The sequence below is a fragment of the Lontra canadensis genome, unplaced genomic scaffold (assembly GCF_010015895.1).
Source record: "Lontra canadensis isolate GAN:19392208 unplaced genomic scaffold, GSC_riverotter_1.0 scaffold3, whole genome shotgun sequence".
Lineage (NCBI taxonomy): Eukaryota > Metazoa > Chordata > Mammalia > Carnivora > Mustelidae > Lontra > Lontra canadensis.
The window spans coordinates 46,040,274-46,059,572 of record NW_022630997.1 but is presented as its reverse complement, the minus strand read 5'-3'; positions in this window follow the sequence as shown (position 1 = coordinate 46,059,572).

Here is a 19,299-nt window from a genome sequence, read left to right as displayed (position 1 = left end):
CATGTCTCTCCTGTTCTCAGATACCTCTAGTATCTCTAGCACCCAGACTAGTGATGGACACACAGAAGATGCTCGAAAGTTTGGAAGAATGGGTAAAATGCATCACAGAGAAGCGGAGGATTCCTTGGTATGAGCAGCACTCCTTTCCGCTCCTGCCCGCACCATATTCGGTACCTCGTGAACATGAACAAGTCACCTCACTTCCTCCCCAACTTAGCAACATGATGATAACAGAGGTGAAACTTAACAAAACAGTCTGCCCTTCCTCAAAAAGTTCCACATAGAGCTACCTTGTGACTCAGCAGTTCCATTCCTGGGCATATGCTGAAGAGAACAGAAATATAGTCCATGCAAAAACTTGCACAGAATGCTCAGAGCTGCACTCCCATAATAAAAGCAGAAACAACTCAAATGTCCATCCTCAGATGGATGGAGCAAGAAAGTAAGGTGCATACAGGTGAATGTCATCCAGCCACAGACACATGCTGCATGGGAAGAGTTCAAAAACATTATGCTAGTCTGCAAGAGACTCATTTTAGACCCCAAGACACTTCCAGATTCAAAGTGAGGGGGTGGAAAACCATTTATCATGCTAATGGACATAAAAAGAAAGCTGGGGTGGCAGTCTTTATATCTGACAAATTAGATTTTCAACCAAAGACTATAATAAGAGATCAGGGAGGACACTATATCATACTTAAAGGGTCTATCCAACAAGAAGATCTAACAATTGTAAATATTTATGCCCCTAACATGGGAGCACCCAATTATATAGGCCAATTAATAACAAGATCAAAGAAACACATAGACAATAATACAATAATAGTAGGGGACTTTAACACCCCCCTTCACTGAAATGGACAGATCATCAAAGCAAAAGATCAATAAGGAAATAAGGGCTTTAAATGACCCACTGGACCAGATGGACTTCACAGATATATTCAGAACATTCCATCTCAAAGCAACAGAACACACATTCTTCTCTAGTGCACAAGGAACATTCTCCAGCATAGATCACATCATGGGTCACAAACCAGGTCTCAACTGGTACCAAAAGATTGGAATCATTCCCTGCATATTTTCAAACCACAATGCTTTGAAATTCAAACTCAATTACAAGAAGAAAGTTGGAAAGAACTCAAATACGTAGTGGCTAAAGAGCATCCTACTAAGGAATGAATGGGTCATCCAGGAAATTAAAAAATTTAAAAAATTTATGGAAACAAATGAAAATGAAAACACAACTGTTCAAAAACTTTGGGATGCAGCAAAGGCGGTCCTAAGAGGAGAGTATAGAGCAATACAAGCCCTTCTCAAGAAAGAAGAAAGGTCTTAAATACACAACCTAACTCTATACCTAAAGGAGCTGGAGAAAGAACAGCAAATAAAGCCTAAACCCAGAAGAAGAGAAATAATAAAGATCAGAGCAGAAATCAATGAAATCAATGAAATAGAAACCAAAAGAACAGTAGAGCCAATCAACGAAACTAGAAGCTGTTCTTTGAAAGAATTGATAAGATTGATAACCCCCTGGCCAGACTTCCCAAAAAGAAAAGAGAAAGGACCCAAGTAAATAAAATCATGAATGAAAGAGGAGAGATCATCTTAAAAAAAAAAAAAAAAAAAGAGGAGGGATCACAACCAACACTGAAGAAATACAATTATAAGCAGATGTTATGAGCAACTATTTACCAACATATTTGACAATCTGGAAGAAATGGATGCATTCCTGGAGACAGATAAACTACCTAAACTGAACCAGAAGAAATAGAAAACCTGAACAGACCCATTACCAGCAAGGAATTTGAAGCAGTAATCAAAAATCTCCCAAGAAATAAGAGCCTAGAGCCAGACCACTTCCCAGGGGAATTCTACCAAACATTTAAAAAAGAATTAATACCTACTCCTCTGAAACCATCCCAAAAATAGAAATGGAAAGAAAACTTCCAAACTTATTTTATGAGGCAAGCATTACCTTGATCCCAAAACCAGATAAAGACCCCATCAAAAAGAAGAATTACAGACCAATATCCCTGATGAACATGGAAGCAAAAATTCTCACCAAAATACTAGCCAATAGGATCCAACAGTACATTAAAAGGATTGTTCACCACGACCAGGTGGGATTTTTTTTTCCTGGGCTGCAAGTTTGGTTCAACATCCGCAAATCAATCAATGCAATACAATACATTAATAAAAGAAAGAACAACAACCATATGATACTCTCAATACTTGCAGAAAAAGCATTTGACAAAGTACAGCATCTTTTCTTGATTAATACTCTTCACAGTATAGGGATAAAAAGGTACATATACATCAATATCATAAAAACCATCTATGAAAAACCCGCAGTAAATATCATTCTCAATGGGGAAAAATCAAGAGCTTTTCCCCCAAGGTCAGGAATACAGCAGGGATGTCCACTATCGCCACTACTATTCAACATATTAGTCTCAACAATTAGACAACAAAAAGAAATGAATAGTATCCAAATCAGCAAAGAAGAAGTGAAACTTTTATTCTTCACATATGACATGGTTCTCTATTTGGAAAGCCCAGAAGACTCCACCCCCAAATTACTAGAACTCATACAGGACCTTCAGCAAAGTGGCAGGATATAAAATCAATGCAGAGAAATCAGTTGCATTTCTATACACTAACAGCGAGATAGAAGAAAGAGAAATTAAGGAGTCCGTCCCATTTATGACTGCACCCAAACCCATAAGATACCTTGGAATAAACCTAACCAAAGAGGCAAGGGATCTGTACTCAGAAAACTATAGAACACTCATGAAAGAAATTGAGGAAGACACAAAGAAATGGAAAAACATTTCATGCTCATGGATTAGAAGAACAAATATTGCTAAATGTCTATGCTACCAAGAGCATTCTACACATTTAATGCAATCCCTATCAAAATACCATCAACTTTTTTGCACAGAGCTGGAACAAATAATCCTAAAATTTGTATGGAAACAGAAAAGACCCCAAATAGCCAGAGGAACGTTGAAAAAGAAAACCAAAGCTGGTGGCATCACAATTCTGGACTTCACGCTCTTTTACAAAGCTGTGATCATCAAGACAGCATGGTACTGGCACAAAATCAGACACATAGATCAATGGAACAGAATAGAGAGCCCAGAAATGGACCCTCAAATCTATGGTCAACTAATCTTCGACAAAGCAGGAAAGAATATTCAGTGGAAAAAAGACAGCCTCTTCAACAGATCGTGTTGGGAAATTTGGACAGCCACATGCAGAAGAATGAAACTGGACCATTTTTTTATACCACGCACAAAATTAGACTCAAAATGAATGAAAGATCTTAATGTGAGACAGGAATCCATCAAAATCCTTGAGGAGAACACAGGCAGCAACCTCTTCGACTTCAGCCACAACAACTTCTTCCTAGAAACATTGTCAAAGGCAAGGGAAGCAAGGGCAAAAATGAAATACGGGGACTTCATCAAGATAAAAATCTTTTGTACAGCAAAGGAAACAGACAACAAAACCAAAAGACAACCTACAGAATTGGAGAAGATATTTGGAAATAACAAATAACATAACATAACGATAAAGGTCTAGTATCCAAAATTTATAAAGAACTTATCAAACTCAACACCCAAAGAACAAATAATCCAATCAAGAAATGAGCAGAAGACATGAACAGACATTTCTGCAGAGAAGACATCCAAATGTCCATAAGTCACATGAAAAAGTGCTCAACATCACTCAGCATCAGGGAAATACAAATCAAAACCACAGTGAGATACCACATCACACCAGTTAGAACGGCTAAAATTAACAAGTCCAGGAAATGACAGATGTTGACAAGGATGCGGAGAAAGGGAAACCCTCCTACACTGTTGGTGGGAGTGCAAGCTGGTACAGCCACTCTGGAAAACAGCATGGAGGTTCCTCAGAAAGTTGAAAATAGAGCTACCCTATGACCCAGCAATCTCACTACTGGATATTTACCCCAAAGATACAAATGTAGTGATCTGAAGGGTATGTGCACCCAAATGTTAATAGCAGCAATGTCTACAATAGCCAAACTATGGAAAGAGCCTAGATGTCCATCAACAGATGAATGGATAAAGAAGATGTGGTGTATTACACACACACACACACACACTGGAATATTATGCAGCCATCAAAATTGAAATCTTGCCATTTGCAACAACATGGGTGGAACTAGAGGGTATTACGCTAAGCAAAATAAGTCAATCAGAGAAAGACAATCATCATATGATCTCACTGATATGAGGAATTTGAGAAACAAAGCAAAGGATCATAGGGGAAGAGAGGAAAAAAATGAAACAAGACAAAACCAGAGAGGGAGACAAACCATAAGAGACTCTTAATCTCAGGAAACAAACCGAGGGCTGCTGGAGGGGAGAGGGGTGGGAGGGATGGGAGGGATGGGATAGCTGGGTGATGGACATTGGGGAGGGTATGTGCTATGGTGAGTGTTGCAAATTGTGTAAGACTGATGAATCACAGACCTGTACCCCTAAAACAAATAATACATGTTAATAAAAAAAGAAAGAAAGAAAATACATGGCCAACCCCCCCCCCAAAATAAAAAACAAAACTATTATGCTAGGTAACGAACCCAGCCACAAAACGCCCCTTATTGTATGATTTCATTTATATGAACATGTCCAGAATAGACAAACCCATAAAGGCAGAAGGTAGATTAGTGCTTGCTGGGTGGTGGGGTAGGAGTCTTTGATGGGGAGTGATTGCTAATGGTATAAGGTTTCTTTCTGGAGTGATGCAAATGTCCTGGAATTTTTAGTAGTGGTGAATATACGAAAACAAATCAAAACAAAACACAAACTGGGGTGCCTGGGTGGCTCAGTGGGTTAAGCCTCTGCCTTTGGCTCAGGTCATGATCCCAGCGTCCTGGAATTGAGCCCCATATCGGGCTCTCTGCTCAGCGGGAAGCCTGCTTCTCCCTCTCCCACTCCCCCTGCTTGTATTCCCTCTCTCGCTGTGTCTCTCTCTGTCAAATAAATAAATGAAATCTTAAAAAAAAAAAAAAAACCTACTGAATTTAAAAGGGTGGGTATCATGGAATGGGCATTACATCTCAAAAAAAGAGAAAACAATATACTAAGTTTTGTTGTAAATTTTGGTAAGGTTCTTATTTACATTTTTAAAAAAAGATTTCATTTGTTTATTTGACAGAAAGAGAAAGAGAGAGTGAGAGAGAGCACAAGCAAAGGGAGCTGCTGGCAGAGGGAGAAGGAAAAGCAGGCTCCCTGCTGAGTAGGGAGCCTGACCTAGGTCTTGATCCCAGGGTCCTGGGATCGAGCCCCGCATCTGGCTCTCTGCTCAGCAGGGAGCCTGCTTCCTTTCCTCTCTCTCTGCCTGCCTCTCTGCCTACTTGTGATCTCTGTCTGTCAAATAAATAAATAAAATATTTTTTAAAAAAGATTATTTTAGAGAGAGAGAGGGAGAGAGAGAGAATCTCAAGCAGACTCCCCTCCGAGCACAGAGCCCAATGTGGGGCTCGATCTCACGACGTTCCATCCAATAAGCAGATATTGGATCTCAGATCCAGCAGATCATGATCTCAGCCGAAACCAAGCGTCCGATCCTCAACCGACTGAGCCGCCCAGCTGCCCCCTATTGACATTTTGTAGGAATTTAGGGGTCTGGAGTCAAAAATGAGTTTGTTGGTTTTTTGCCTCTGATCTAGTTCAGGTTGATGGTAAATTAAAAGGCAAGAACGAAGGTGGTGAAGTGCAGGTCTGAGATGGGGCCCAGCATTTGGGGCTCTGCAGGCCTACTACGTGGTCATAGCAAAAGAGCTCGGGCCCCCAACCAGCCAGCTCCAGCCTTGCACAGCCTTCCAGAATTCTCGCTGCCTTCTGCCCCCATCTCCTCGGCCACCATCCTTTTACAAGCCACCATCATCTGTGTCTGAACTACTGCAACCGCCTCTTCCCTGCTTCATTCATTCCAGAAATAGTTACTGGGCACCTGCTAGTGTCCGGCACTGTTTGGGTCCTGGGGAGCAGGAGGGAACCAAACACAAGGAAGTCCCTGCCCTTAGGAGGGACATTTCGGCAGAGAGACAGCCCTAAACAAAGGAACCCGCAGATTATTTCACATGGGAGAAAATAGTGAGTATGCAGAAGAAAGCGGGGAGGGAGGGTTTTTTTAAAGATTTATTTGAGAGAGGGAGCCAGCACAGGCTGGTGCAAGCATGAGCAGTGGGGAGGGGCAGAGGGAGAGGGAGAAGCAGGCTCCTGGGCAAGCTGGGAGCTAGAGGAGAATGCGGGGCCCAGGGCTCCATCCCAGGACCCCGGGATCATGACCTGAGCTGAAGGCAGACGCTTAACTGACTGAGCCACCCAGGCACCCCAGGAGGTACAATTTTTAAGTTTGGAGGTGAAGGTGACCTCATTGAGAGGCTATGGTCTGCATCTGCATCTGCGCAAAGGTTGACACAGGAGAGGGAGTGAGCCCTGTGAGTACCCGGGGGAGAGGTGTTTCGGGAGGACGGAATGGCCACTGCAGAAAAACTCAAGGGAAGAGTGGCCTGGAACCGTCCTGTCTCTTGAAAAGCAAGGAGGCCAGTGTGGCTGGGGAAGAGGGGGAGGGAGGGACGCAGTGAGGTCAGAGGGGGAAGGGGAGAGGAACACTTGGAGGCATTTGTTCTCTCCTTTCTGTAAAACCTTCCAGTGGCTTCCATAAGACCCATAAGACCCCCCCTGCCCCTCAGACACCAGTGCCTCCCACTGTCCCCCTCACTGCTTCGCCAAGCTCCTTCCCACCACGAGACCTTTTCCCTTGTGACGCCCTCTGCCCGGAAAGCGCCTCCCCCACCGTCTCCAGGCTGGCTTGTTCTTAACATTCTGATCTAATCTCAAACGCCTTTTTTGGGTGGACCCCTTGTCAAGTAGCCCCCACTCCTTGATTATCCCCGTACTCTCTGTTCTCTACGCATTTATGACTACTTAGAATGATCTCGCTTGGTTTGCATATGAGTGGTCTGTCTACTCCTCCAGAAAGGAAACCTCACGAGGTCAGGGGCCTCCTCTGGCTTGTTCACCTTGATCTCCCCAGAGCATTCTCAATAATTACTTGTTGAATGGATGAGGGATTTGGTGACCTCATCCTCCTGGGAATTCCTCTGATTAAAGGGGTGGCTTCTGGGGGTCATCTTAGCACTGGGACTAAACTGTCTTAGCAGTGGGACTGAACTATTGCCCCATCCGGATGACTTTTGTCCTAGTGGAAGACTGATTGTATGTCGTGCTGGGACACGAGTCTTCTTTCCTTCTGTCTCTAAGGAAATGCTTTGTACCTTCTACCTTCTGTTCACTCTCAGGTGATTCCAAGGTCATGCATGCTTTCCTTCTCCTAATATCATTTCAGTTGGCCGGCTCTCTCTCAGAACTGGAGGGTGGGGGGTGGCATTTCTGAAATCAGTGATTTCTGAGATTTGGGAGGTCCTCAGGGACCATTTGGCCAAAGGAGTCCAGAGAATCCATGTGACAGATGGGGAAACTGAGGCCTTCAGTAGGGAAAGAATGTGTCCAGGAGAATTGGTGTCAGATCCCAGGGAGAGAAGTCATCAGAGTGGGAGTTGCAACCCTGGGGGTTCACTGATACTCCTAACATTACATAAATAATATTTTAAAAAAGATTTTATCTATATATTTGAGAGAATGAGAGCTAGAGCACAAGCAGGGGGAGCAGCAGAGGGAGAGGGAGAAGCAGACCCCACTGAGCAGGGATCCTGACACAGGGCCCATCCCAGGACCCTGGGACCATGGCCTGAGCCGAAGGCAGCCACTTAACCAACCGAGCCACTCAGGTGCCCCTAAAATTACGCAAATAATGTTCTGATTAGTCATGTTTCTGAGAAGAATGTTCATCATTGTCTTAAGGGGTTTCTGTAATGCCTTAGAAGTTAAGAACATTTTAAGGGGCATGGACTGCTTTGAGAAAACTAGAACTGAACTCCTTGGGGTGTCTTGTTACTGTTCTTCTAGTAAGGAGCAGTGCCAGACTCACAGCAGATGGCCCCAAACTAGCTACTGAACGAACGAATGAATGAATGAATGAATGCATAAGGAATGAATAGAGTAACGGATTGATAAATGAGCCCATCTCCTCCATTTAATTCCAGCGCTCCTTTGACCGAGTCACAAATGCAAGAAGCTAACCGTAGCCCAACAAGGACGGAGGATCTTGAATTCCTCCGACTGTTGAATGTCGTGCCCCTCCAGGCTGCTCTCCCAGACTGGCTGCCTGTAAGTGCTTTCTGGGTTGGGGGGACCTTAAGAAGCAATTTCTGAGCCCTCTATTGGACAGACTGTCAGCTGCCTGAAGATAGTCCTATTGTATGTAAAAGACTCAAGCTTTCCAGGTCCCACTCCGCCCAACCTCTTGCTCAGCTCCAGTCCTGGGCCACTGCAGCTTGGACTGGGACACAGAGAGGGACAGAAGCCGGAGAGGGGTGAGTAGCTAGAAGGCCCAACTTTCCTGCCTTTTCTGAGCGTGGACTAGTGATTCTTCTGGCGGTGGTTTGGTTTGGAACCCAAAAGGTCTATTTCTGGGACAAATGAGAAAGGAAGAAAGAGCTGGACCTGGTTGGGGGGGGGAGACGGAGAGGTGGGGAGTGCATGGGGGCCCCAGCGGCTGCTGACTTGGAGGTGTCACTGTCACCACACCTATTCTGATAAGAGCTTGGTGACTCTCATGGGGAGCTCTGAGACCTTCATGCATTATCCGATAGCAGCTCCCAGGGAAGAGGACTGCACGTGAAATCTGGAAGCTTGGATCGGAGTCTTAGCTTGGCTACTTAGGAACTGAAAGGGCCGGTCTTGGAAGACAGAGCAGGGTTCAAACGCTCGCTCTCTCCTTGCCTGCTGTATAACCTAGTGGAAGCGGCTTCATTTTTCTGAGCCTCTGTTTCCTCATCTGTAAGAGTGGGACCCTGATCCATGTTGGCCCCCACCAATCTGTTAGTGCCTTCGCTGGTATTTGGCAACATGCTCAGGAGGAGGGAATGTTCCATGTCGCATTGGATCGTCCCGAGGGCAGTGCGTGCCTCCGACTGCTTCGGGATCAGGCAGGCTACTGTTTCTCCGTCTAACCTCGAGGCCTCCTGCTCTGGCTCTGGGCTTAGGGGAATACAGTGCTTGCTCTGGTGTTCCCTCCCCTCCCCTGGAGTCTTTGGTCTTTCTCCAGCTTAGATCCCACAGATGCAGCTGGTTCATAAAGTAGATGGAGCAAAATGAGCGATTATCAGTCACAGAAATCTTGTCTCACCACCTGCCAGAGGCTGGGTGCAGGCCCGGAGAAAGGGGGATACGGTAGAGATGGAATGATACCAGAGGATGTTTCTTGTACCCCACTGAAGGCTTGCTGGATCGTTGAAAGCTCCCAGGGGATTTCAAAATGCAGCAAAGCTCGAGCTCCAGGAGACTCGAGGAAGGGAGCTCAGAAACCCGGGATCTCACAAGGACAGCTGATTGGCATAAATAACAGGCACCATAGGGCAGCTGTGCAGCACGGGGCCCAGAGCTGAGAGCGCTGGTCCTAGTCCTCCTCCTCTGGGATTCTGTGCTGCTATGGCCAAGGGCCAGCCCTCTCAGGGCCTTAGCTTCTGGCTGGCATGAGGTGGGGCTTAAGCCCAAACCATGGTTAACTCAAGAATCACTGGGGTGCTTATAAAAACGGCTCCAGAGGCCCTGGAGTGGCTCAGTTAGTTAGCGTCAGACTCTTGATCCCAGTTCAGGTCATGATCTCAAGATCATGAGTTCAAGCCCTGGGATGGACTCCATGCTGGGTGTCAAATCTACTTTAAAAAAAAAAAAAAAATACAGACTGCTGGGGCCTAATTCAGGGGGTCTGGAATTCAGACCAAGGAGCCTAGTGTACTCGGTATGTGGCCCTCTACTGGCAGGGAGGGTCCTACTGTCATTCTGTCAGCAAGACCCACCTGAAATCTGGATGTGACTCATCCTGGATCCCCTGTCTCACAAAGACTGGGAGGGGATGAAGCTTCCAGAGAAGGTTCCTCATTCACTGTTCTGGGGTTCTGACACCAAGCTGTCACTGTGGGATCAGTGCCTGCCCACAGGGCTTTGTAGGGAGAGGGGACTGCCCTTCTCAACACAGCATAAACCCGTGTGGTAAGTGATCTGCCAAATCCCCTGACATTTGCCAAGCACCGTGGAGATAGGCTAAAGAGTTCTGCTGAGCAGAAGCTTCCAGAAGGGCAAATTTGACCAGTAACCATCCCTCCTCCTACACCACTCCATGGTGGTCTTGAGAAAAGGAAGAACCTACAAGCATATGAACTGAACCTTAGTTTGCCTGAGGCCTGGGGTTTCTAGCCCACCCATGTACCTTCAGTTTTTTTCTGCATCAGTTTCTGGCAGCTAGGGCAGGGTGGGGACCCAAGAGTGGGATTTTATGGGACTTGGTGGGGTAGAATAAGTGAAAGTTCTTAGAAAGTTTATTTCTAAGGAAAGAGTAGGAAAGTCAGTCGGTGGGGGGTTGGGGGGGAGCCAAGCCATGGGTCTCCTTCTAGGTTCCTTCCCTGCCCTGCTAGGAGTGAGAAGTGGAGGAGAGTAAGAAAGGTCCATAGACAGGCCAGACCGTGCAGTAAGCCCCGCATGCTGGACTCGGGCCTGAACTCCCTCTCCGCTCTGTAGGAGGGGATCTGGGCTTTCCTGGCCCGTTCAAGGGTTCGGGAATTCCTTCTGAAATACAGGTGGGATTTCCCTCAGTTGCCAGTGAAATCAGGAATCGCCATCTAGAAACACAGTTTCTGTTGTGGGGCTTTTAGGTCGGCTGGGGACCAAACCTTGGGAGCTGCTGGGACTTCCTCAAACACTTGGTCATTGTGAAAATGCAGAACCCCTCAGCTTCTGGTCCCTTCTGGTGGGGCTTTTAGCATGATGCCCTTTGTCTGTCCTCCAAGCAGTCTTTACCTTTTATTGAAATAGTTGGCTGGTATTCCTCCAAGGACTTGAAGGGCCAATGGGACCTTGAGCAAGCTCCGTGAGGACGGTGGCTGGCCGGCGGCTCCTTGGGCCTCGATGCTGTCCACATAGGACCTCGGACACTCCGTAGACATTATTGCTAAGTCAGTGAACCCGGCGCCATCCTCCGAAACTCCAAAAATCCCACAGAAACATGAAAGTCCAACAGTAGGGGATCGTGACTCCAGCATGGTCATCACAAGAGAACAGCACGTAGCCCTTTGGAAAAGCTAATTATGAAGGCTTGGCAGGAATACAGAAAAATACAAATGATGTAGAAATAGTATCCGGTCAGTGTGTTGTGATTGCTTCTGCTGTCAGACACCATGTGTGGGTTGTAGTAAGGAGCTGGAAAGAAAGACAAATGGAAACGGGTGTGCTAAGACAGTGAGATTATGGGCGGTGACCGGGGAAGGTTTATCTTAAAAATTTAACTGTTGCAACATCATTATAATATAAAAACCACACTTAAGCGGTGGTGTTCATGATAGGCCTGACTGGGGTGTGGCTGGCTGGAAGTCCTTTAACTTGACCGGGCTAGACAGAGCTTCTCAAGGGCCATATTCCATTTGTTCATGCCTCACCCCAGGGTGCATAGTAGGTGGTCAGTAAATACTCCTTCAGCTCGTGACTCAGCGGGAAGCTTGAAGCAAAGGCTGAGGTTTTTTTCTCCAGGCTCCCAGAAGTAGTTTGACTGCAGAAGAAAAAGACTTGGGAAAAGAAACACATCTGATCCACACTACCAACCAAAGGGAAGTTTAAATACCGTGACTTTTGTCTTGAGTTCATGTAAGTTTGTTCCTTTCAGTTAAAGTGATTTAAGTACATGCATAATCAAAAAAATTTCACTTTTTTTTTTTTTTTTGATCTTCAGCTTTTCATGGGTGTGAATAAAATCACAAAAAAAAGAGAGAAAATCCTTGTCCACATGGGGATCCCTTTCTAGGCTCGGGGTCCTGTGAGGGTGGTAAAGACCTGCCTTCAGGGAGAAGTGGTTCCCTCATTGACTTCCCCCTTGGTCTTCCATTTGACCTCCGTCTTGCTCCAAGTAGAGGCCTCTGAGGAGCTGGGAGGCAGGGCACTTGCTGCCACCATTCCCTTCCCGGGGTCCTGGTGCATAGGGTCAGACTCGGCCATTGTCACCGAGGCCTTTTTGTCAGCACACGGGAGGACTTGACTTGTAGACAAAGAACAAGTAGGGTGTTTTTGGTTTGGTCTGGCCTTTGCTAACTGAAGGTCCTGCCTTAGAACATTCCCTCACTAACCACCCTGCATCTAAAATACAACCACTAGTTCCTCCTTGAGGGTAAGGTTTTGAAAGCTCCTGGTCAGGCACGGATCTGGAAAGGGAGACTCTGAGCCATTTCTCCGGCGGAAGAAGAACGACAAAGTGACTCAGCTCCAGGATAATTAACCACCAGATTACATTGGGGGATATTGTACCTGGGAGCTGTGGGGGTGTCCCTATTGGATGGGGGCTGGGGGCATGGGCGGTGAAAGGATTCACCCAAGACACAGCAAAGAAAATACTCATGGTGTGCCTGTAGCAAAGGATGCCCAGAGCAATTCTATTTTTTTTCTAGAGAGTCTCCCTGGACTACTAATATTAAGTAATCTATCCAGCCAGTTGCTCCCTCAACTAGCAAGACCCCGAGAGCGTGAACCCAGCACAGCAGATGGTTGATTTCTTACCCATCATTTTCTAAGCTGTGCACTAAGGACCCTGCCCACACGCGGTAGACCCTCAGTCCTCCAACCACTCTGTGAGGCAGGGAACACTCCTACTTTATGGGGACAAAAGCCAAGGCTCAGAAAACGTTATTTGCCCAGGATCTGGCAGCTAACTCTAGTAATGCTAATTAACAGCCAGAAATCATGAGCACTTCCTAGGAGAGGGCTTCCTGTTTGAACCCACTCAATCTTCACAACATCCTTGTGAACCAAGGTGACATCAGCCCATCGTAACAAGTGAGGAATCTGGAAGGTTCTCTGAACCGTCACATTGTGTATGATGAGGGTTGGCTCCGCCTGTGTCCAGTCCACAACATGTGCTGAGAGCCTGCTGTGTGCCAGGAACACCAGGCCGCCCTGGTGACCAGAAGCAGTCCCTGTCCTCGTGGAGCATCCCTGCTGGTGTCCCCATACCAGGACTGTGTGGAAATGGGCCAGAGTAGGGAAAGGGGTGGGACAGCCAGGAGTAGACCAGCCAGAGGTCATGGGGCACAGGTGGGGAGTGGCCCTGCCTCCTGTCACTCCTGCCTGGGGAGGGCCATGGAGTGGCCCTAACCTCATCCTTTGTGGCCTCCGCAGGTTATGATGATCCTCTTTGGGGGACTGAAGCAAGAGGTCAGGTGTCTCGAGAGCCCCATTATCTCTGGGCCTTGGACCTCCATGAGCTCTTGCCTCACATGCCCATTGTGGGGTTTCTCCCTACCTCTGTTTCACAGACACACCGTAGAAGAAGAGATGGCGCCAGTGGATCATATTAGAGAAGCTCCTCCCAAGGAGACATTGAGGCCAGGATTACATTTTGGCTGGGAAGGAATCGTGCCTCATAGGTGGCCCTGGCTTTGGAGGGTCTGGCAGGCTGTGATCTGATCTGACTTGGGTTTTAACAAGCCAGCTGTGGCTGCTGAGTGGTGACAGGATTGGTGGGGAGGAGTGTGGACTCCCCCCCCCCCACATCCCCTACGGCCTCCCCAAGGGTCAGCGCCATGGGAGCCCACCTTGGCCCGAGTTCTGGAGGCCTGCCCTGGAATGGAGATGTCGGCTCTGTTCAGCATCCCTGGAGCATGGCCTCCCCTGATCAACTTCTAGTCTCAGCTTCCTCTTCGGGGCAAGTCTCAAAGGATTAACTGTGTTCATATGGGAAAGATGCTTAGAGCAGCGCGTGTCTTCAGTTCCCACATCTAGTGTGTCTCCTTGTAGCTTCTGTCTCTACTAAGATAACCCTTTCGGTCCCTCTTCCAGCCCTCTGCCTCTGGGGAATCACGTATACTCCCAAGGACTTCCAACTGTACCACACCTCAATGGTAAGGACGCCTATTTACTGGGTGCTGACTCTGTTCCTTATTGTCATCTGCCAGGTCTTCACATGCATACCCTTGTTTGATCCCCAGTGTTCCCAGGAGTTTGCAATCCTCACCCCATTTAATGATGGAAAAACTGAGGCATGTGTGGTTAACCCACACGCCTGACATCATGGCTAGGAAGAGTCTCAAGCCCTGACTTCCAACCATCCATTTTTCTGCTACCGCACGACCCTAATGTCTAGAATCCACAGGAGAATTGGGAGAAGGAACGCAGACTTGGGCCTGTGAATGTCGGAGTTTATTTGTTTGCTTTTTTAAAAAATCAAAAGATGACTTTCAAGTTGGACATCTCAAATTTCCCCTGGTTCTGTTCTTGCTCGTGTTGCCTCTCTTAGGGAAGGCATTCTTGCTAAATTTCGCTGAACTCTCTTCTACTCAGAAAGAGGCACATTTTCTCTGGCTCAGTCACCTGTAGAGATGGGAAACTGCTGATCAGTCAGTTCTTTCAGGTGCTGGAGAAGAGTCTTGTGAGGTCCCAAAACCTCTCTGACCCTGTTCCCTAAAGCAAGAGGGACCTGGCCCCTTCCCACTAGATCGGTTTCTGGTCCGAGCCGCAAGAAACCTATTCAGAGATTTCCAGGCTCTCTCCTTCCTCAGGGTTTTATTTTACCTTAATTTGTTATTTTCATATTCTAGAACAGTTAGAAATGAAATTAAAATGTAAAGAAGTAGGGGAATAAAATAATCCCCAAGATCTCCTCTCCTGACCTTTTTATATGGATTAGACTTGACTTTGAACCTGAGGGAGGGCCTACCAGGTATGCTTGGCACGGCTGGGGCCTGTGGCAGGGACACAATCCTTGCCCTGAGATTCTTTCAGTCTGAGCTGGTGAACATGGAGAGCAGCTTTCAACATTTTCCATTTCAACCAGTGTTTATAGAGCACCTGCTGTGCCCCGGGAGTCTTCTTCGGGGGCTTGGTGTACATCAGCAAACAAAAGACCGCTATCTTCGGGAGCTTATATTCTAATGGGGCAGGCAGACCACAAGTTGATAAATGCCATAGGACAAAAAAAAAAAGGAAGTGGGCTGGGGTAGGGGGTGTGTGGGAGGTGGCTGCCGCATGAAATGGGGGTCAGGGTTAGCCTTCCTAAGGTCATATTTGGGGCGCCTGGCTGGCTCAGTCAGTAAGAGCGTGCAACTCTTGATCTTGGGGTCATGAGTTCAAGCCCCACGTTGAGTGTAGGGTTAAAAAAATAAAAAATCAGAGTTGAGTCCAAGCTTGAAAAGATGAGAGATTTAGCCATTGGGGTATCTGGGAATAGTGTTTCAGGCAGCGGAATAGCTAAAATCTCAAAGAAACAAACTCCAACACGAACATCAGGAAGGGACCACCCGGAAGATAAGTCTGAAAAGGGGCCAAGGGGAAGAAGGAGGGCTTGTGCGCCTGTGCACAAGCGCAGTGGCTCTGTTGGGTGGGGTGATTTATCCGACCTGGAGACCCGGCTCTGCCCAAACCTCCGGGCCAACGGAAATCAGCTCTGACCCCAGCTCTTTCACTGCTGGGACACGGCCTTGCATGAGCCGTATACTCCCTGGGCCTTAGTGGCCTTGACTGTAAAAGAAGACAGCGACCCCCTGACCGCGCTCTGGTGTCCTGCCTCCTCTGTCCCTAAGTGCCCTCGGTAGTACCAATAGTACTAATAGTACTAACAGTAATAACGGTAAAGTCACAAAGAAGATGGGCAATTGCAGCATCCTTCTGGGATGAATAAGTTAATTATTCTTATGATAGAGACTTAAAAACCAAAAGCAAAACCATTTGGCTTCTGTGGTTTCTGAGGAAAAGAGGGGTAAGAGCCTGGCCTTTAGTCAGGAGAAAAAAAAATGAGGTAAAAGAGGCAGAAGGCTTCATCGGATGAGCATTTAACCGTCTTCCCTTTTTGTGGGAACTGCGTCCCAAGAGAGCCCCTCTTGGCTGCTCTGGCCTTAGCTCAGGCTCGGAACAGCTGCAAGCAGCCAACTGTCAGTTTGGGAAGGTTTGGGAAGTATTACGCAAAAGGTAAAGAAAAAAAACAACAACAACAAAAAACGGTCATTGAGAACTGTTAAAAAAGATAGAACCTGGTAAAGTTTTCCAGCCCTTAGGCTGTAGGGGCCAGAAATATAAAACTGTGTTCTCACAATCCACTGAGTAGCTAAAAGGGGGAATTTGAGAGCACCATATCGTCACCACACTGTCAGACACTTGGTTTTGCCCCAAACTCCAGGATTTGGAGGGAAGGACTCTTCCTACTCATGACAGACAAGAGTGTTTGGGTTTTTTAAAGACAGGGCAGAGGTGGGATGGGCTTGCTGGGGATGTAGGACTGAATAAGAGAAGATTCCCCCGCAGAAAGTACATCCAGAAAGGAGAGCTCATGGGAGGGGTCACAGGAAATGGGCTGGGGTATAGGGTGTGAAGTGAGAGTCAGGGTCTAAAGTCAGATTGCCAAAAGTCAAATCCCACCTCTGTGCCTCAGTTTCCTCCTCTGTAGAATAGATTAAAAAATGATGCTTACTGGGGCGCCTGGGTGGCTCAGTGGGTTAAAGCCTCTGCCTTTGGCTCAGGTCATGATCCCAGGGTCCTGGGATCGAGCCCCACATCGGGCTCTCTGCTCAGCAGGGAGCCTGCTTCCCCTCTCTCTCTCTCTGCCTGTCTCTGCCTACTTGTGATCTGTCAAATAAATAAAATCTTAGAAAAAAAAATGATGCTTACTTCACAGGGCAATTGTAATAAGCTAGTGAATTAATACACGTGAAGTCCTTAGTATAGTACCTATATCCTAATGAAACAGCCAATAGTGGGTGCTGTGGGTTGTATGAGGGTTTTGTTGTTGTTGTTATTTTTGAGATGTACTTATTTATTTGTCAGAGAGAGAGCACAAGCAGGGAGAGTGGCAGGCAGAAGGAGAAGCAGACTCCCTGCTGAGCAAGGAGCCTGATGCAGGACTCAATCCCAGAACCCTGGGATCATGAGCCAAGGTGAAGGCAGGTGCTTAACTGACTGAGCCACCCAGGCATCCCTGTATGAGTTCTGTCTAAGAAATATCTGAGTGTTTTTCATTGAGGGCTGGCTATTCAGGGAATGTTTTCAATGCAAGCATACTTTCAGACTATGTATCTCTCTTCTTTCGAACCTAGATTTTCCTTAACCTTGAATCGCCATTTTTTTTAAGTCAATGCTGTAGAAATATAATTCAAGTTTAGGGGCCAAGAGCAGGTGACTCCCAAATGTGCCACTTTGACATATCAATTATTTTAAATAAAACTCACTTAAGAAAGAGTGAATGCAAAAGGAACACTGTGGCCACCACCATTTGTCTCCAGAAAGCAAAGAATAAATCTCCCATGTGAAGTGTTCCCTCCCTGTATCAAGAGGTAAAAATACATCCTTATCACAAGAGAGGGGAAGTTTAGAGCCAAGAGGGCTGTGTTTATACCCTTGTTATGACTTCTTGCTCATTTATTATCCCAGCCCAAATTCCCATTAGTGTTCCTTACCAACCGAAGCTCCCAAAGTTAAGTTTTCTTTGTAGTGTGAATTCCTCATTGGTTTATTGTCTCTATGTCTAAAAAGTATAAAAACTGCCTGCCTTGAGCATTTCGTTGGGTCTCAATTTCATTATTGGGCCTCCGTGTGCACAATTAAACTTTGGGGTTTTTTTTCCTCCTATTAATCTCTCATGTCTATTGAATTCTTAGACCAGGTGGAAGAATCTTGAAGGGTATTGGGACATTTTTTCTCCCTACACAGCCACAGGTGAACATCATTATATGTGATTTCAAATTTTCTAGTAGCCATATTTTATTTATTTATTTTAAATTTTATTTATTTATTTGGCAGAGAGAGAGAGAGAGATCACAAGTAGGCAGAGCAGCAGGGAGGGAGAGAGAGGGGGAAGCAGGTTCCTCGCTGAGCAGAGAGCCCAATGCGGGGCTTGATCCCAGGACCCTGAGATCATGACCTGAGCTGAAGGCAGAGGCTTAACCCACTGAGCCAGCCAAGGCACCCCTAGTAGCCACATTTTAAAAAGTAAAACAAAACAGGCAACATTAATTTTAATAATATATTTTAACCCAATATATCCAAAATATTTCAATATACAGTTAATATAAAAATTATTAAGATTTTACATTTTCCCTTACTGTATCTTTGAAATCCAATGTATATTTTACAAATATAGCGTATCTCAGTTCAGATTAGCCAAGTGCTTACTAGCCACATGTGGCTACCATGTTGGATAGTGCGTGCAGTTCTTTTTTTTTTTTAAGATTGTATTTATTTATTTGAGAGAGTGAGCAGGAGAGATAGTACAAGCTGGGAAGAGAGGCAGAGGGAGAGGGAGATGAGCAGCGAGCCTGATGTGGCCCTCGATTCCAGGACCCTGGGATCATGACCCAAGCTGAGGGCAGATGCTTAACTGACTGAGCCACCCAGGTGCCTGGACAGTGTAGCTCTAAGTGATGGGAGAGGATGGTTCTGGGCAGTGAGCTAGGGTGGGCTAGTCAGCTTGGGCCCTGAGTTCCTCCCAATCACCGGTATGATATCCAGAAAGGCCTCGGGGGCGGGGGGGGGGGGGGTGTCTTCTGGTCACATGGAATGAGGAGGATCTTGATGCAAGCCCTGAAAGCTCAAGAGTGTGGTTTTGAATTGTGATCTATTGAGCAAGCTGTTGCTTGCCCCCAACTGTCTTTTCCTATCTCCCCACCAATCCCATCCTGTCTGAAAACTATAGGAGTCCCTAGAGGCAGGGATTTTGCTGAATTGTTCTGCCTGCATTCCCACCAGCCAGGAAAGAGAGACCACCCCATGTCCCCTTGGGAAAGTGCCCTTTGGTCCAACTCAAGGAGATTTCAGTTTGGTCTTTAAAATAGGGTGTGCCTTGGGGAAGGCTGACTTGATTTTGAGGACAAGACCTCTTCACCTCTTTAGACATGAATTTGCATGTCTTTCCTCCAGTTCGTTTTTTACAAGGTTGTTTGAAGAGGGTCTCATGTCCTTATTTTCAAGTTTTGGGATAGAGTGGAAGGGACCTCACTCTCATCTCCACGAGCCAGAGGTATTATTACCTCCGTGGATATTCTAAAACCCAAAAAGAAATTCTACTCTTGTTTCATCTGTGATGAAATTGCACTACTTAACCTACAGCTGTTCTCCTTCAGCCTTCCTGACTACTTCTTACAACGAGCCTTTAGTAGTCACAGTCCCA